Genomic DNA, 3,324 nt, shown 5'->3' on the forward strand with positions numbered 1-3,324 from the left:
ATCTATCCTAAACATTCTTTGAAATTTTGTATAAATCTAAGAAAGAAATACAAGAGTTTTACCCCTTTATTGTTTAACTATTCCTACTTTACATTTCAATGACCATCTAGACAAAGAGATTTAACTAGAAAAACAATGTTAAAGAAATAAATGGACACACACTCAAATATTATCTCATTATAGATACAAAATTCTCTTTTTCATTTCCTTTTCCTAGTCCTTACTTCATTTTTCATTTCTTAATTTTTCACTCTCGTACCCCCCGCCCAAAACACATACCTGACTCTATGCTGACCACCTTTTTCTTTTCTTAACATTCCCTTTTGGATTAAAATAAACATATTCAAAATGTACAGAAAGATACCTATGTATTCAAATATAGATGAAATTGTCACTACCTCCCACATATAGAGAGTGGATGTGTTTAAGGGCATAATTTTTTTTCTAGTTTATACCTTTCCATAGCATAGGAAGAGAACAATTCTCATAGCCCTACTTTCAAAAATATAATTCTATTATTTTGAGAGAATTTTTCATTCCAGACCAGAGAACTCAAAGATATTTTCCAGAGGAGTTTCAGGCTTTGTAATTGTTTTAGAATTGATTGCTGCAAGAAATGGGTTTATGTGTTCTGACAGTGTGTTAATACAATAAAAGGAATTTTTAGTAGCAAAAGAGTTACAATTTTTCAGTGGTTGTAGTTCGTTTTTTTTTTCTTTTCATTTCTGTCTCTTTGTAGATAAAATGAGATTTCATAAGCTCTGGTTTTTCAACATCAGTTTTTAGAAAATTTTTTCATCAGCATTCCTTGTTCAAGGCTAAATACAGTTCAAAGAAAAATACATCCAAAAATGCCTTAAAAAGATTTATTGTGTTGTGCTTAATGGGAAATATTGTTACCATAAAAATACATTGTAAGTTGTAACCTTGAATGCTTGCTTACCAGGATACTTGAAAATAAACGTTATAGTCTTGTTTCCAAAATAGATAAGCAGCTTTCCTCTGGTATCTGTGCAATATATTCAATATAATTTTCTCAGGTATAAAGTGCTTATTTTAGCATTAGTAGAATATTTTAATTTAAGTCTGTCATTCAATTATATGCCATGTAATTTAGAATATCTGTTCTCTGCTACTAGAAGCATTTTTATTAGCTTTATATGCTCCAGCTTGAATTTTCCTTGATTCAAAGCCATTACATTTTTGTCACTTTCACTTTTAAATAAAGGTTTCACTTGGTAAAATCTGATAGTTATACAGATATGCACACTGAAGGAAATTAGTGGCAACCAATATCTAGTAGAGGCAAGTAATCCTGACTTATCACTTTGAACTTATAAACCTGGACATGTGTGTAAAAATTGTAGTGAAACTAATATGCAAAATAAAGATTATTTACACACTCTTTCTTTGCTAATTAAAAATGATATATAAATTTGAGGGTCTGTGTGGCAGTCAAGCCCTCGTAAATATATAACTACTGATGATCTAAATTTTCACACATACCTGCCTGGTTAAGCTAAGTGTTTCCAGTTTAATACCCTACTCAGGACCTACTGCCTAGGGCTTGAATAAGATATGATGATTTGTAAATAAATATATGCTTTCCTGATCTAACCTTAGACCCTAAGTAGCTCAAAGATTTTCACCACCTAAAAGGCTCTTAAGACTGTCATATTTATTCAACAATAACTCTAGTCCTTGCCAATTTAATGGGAACTGGGTATATTGTTTGGGGGAAAAAATCAAAGAAAGGCATTTTGTAACAGAATATATATAAAGATAAATAATTAATAAATTTGATTACTTACTAGCAAGCACTAATAGGTCATTAGTAATAATATAATTCATTTAATATTAATTATTATCTTTTATAGATAAAAATTTTCAGAAAATTATCATTTAATTCACACTTAAAGAAACAATGCTCCTGGAACTACATATACCTGGAATGACAGTTCCCAGAAATGATGTCTAGAATTCACCATCAATACCTAGAACTGGTATTGCTTTGTGTTGAGTAAGCCAATGTGTGAAGAATGAATTGTTTGACATTATTTCTAAAGAGGAAATCAATCTGATGAACTCAAAGAGGACTGTAGAGATAGTGTAGTGTTCCAGCCTTTAGGATGGGCTTGGATGGAGATGGAGGCCTTTGTCCTTAGGCCCCGGCCACGTGGCTCCATCACCCATTAACCGGGAGGTTATCATCTTCAGGTGGTCGCAGCGGGAATCAAATTCACTCAGACAGGCTTCAGGGAGTATCAGCTTTATTCATACCCTATCCACCACATGTGTGGTCAATCTCAACCATTTACGCATGCTATCCTTATCTTGCCCTGCGTCTTAACATTTTTCAGCCATGTTTCCTCCTCTTACCTCTCCAATCTGGCAAAGACCGCAATCCCTTGGGTCAAAGGCCTTATCTAACCTTCCCAAGAACCCTCCCAGGAATGGGCGGGGTCTTGCAGGTAAAGATACACGTAATATCTGCCCAAGATACCTCCCAGAGATGGGCAGGTTCTTGCAGGTAGTTAAACATAAATCCGGGGTGGAGTCACAAGATAGGATGTGAAGTAAATATGCTCAGTTAACCAGGCAAAGGCCCTCAGGAATTTCAAGACTGAGAATGAAGAAGCCACTTGAAGAGCAGGAGGAGGGTTGGTCAAGATCTTATATCAAAGAAAAATAGGCATACAAGGGGGAAATGACCCATGAGTTAATAGAAATGAATATTTTGATTTTAAGAAGTGTGGGTGAGAAAATATGAATAGACTAAGTCCATAATAGGCAAGTTGTCAAATCTTGGCGTGAATTTTATTAATGATCACAACTGTCTTCATACCTAGATTGAAAATTAGATAATGTAACATTGATGGAAGGTTATCATATATTTGAGTCATATGGAATCAGAACGATTCCAGTTCAACATTGGATTGTAACTTCAATAAAGTTATAATTTTTATTACTTTAATCAAGCACCATGGTTCAGGGTGCCTCAAACTTTTTAAACAGGGGCCAGTTCACTGTCCTTCAGACTGTTGGAGGGCCAGGTTATAGTAAAAACAAAAATTATGAACAAATTTCTATGCACACTGCATATATCTTATTTAGAAGTGAAGAAACAAAATGGGAATAAATACAATATGTGGTCCGTGGGCCGTAGTTTGAGGACCATTGGTTTACTTAGTTTCTCTTAATGAATTTTTTTCTGCCATTCCATATTCCTACACCAATCATAACATCAGTGTAAAATTTCTTCTACCATTTACTATGTTTCCTACCCACTCCCAAATCTGCCCCCTTGGCAAACATGAAATAATT

This window comes from Suncus etruscus, chromosome 10 (genome assembly GCF_024139225.1).
Source record: "Suncus etruscus isolate mSunEtr1 chromosome 10, mSunEtr1.pri.cur, whole genome shotgun sequence".
Lineage (NCBI taxonomy): Eukaryota > Metazoa > Chordata > Mammalia > Eulipotyphla > Soricidae > Suncus > Suncus etruscus.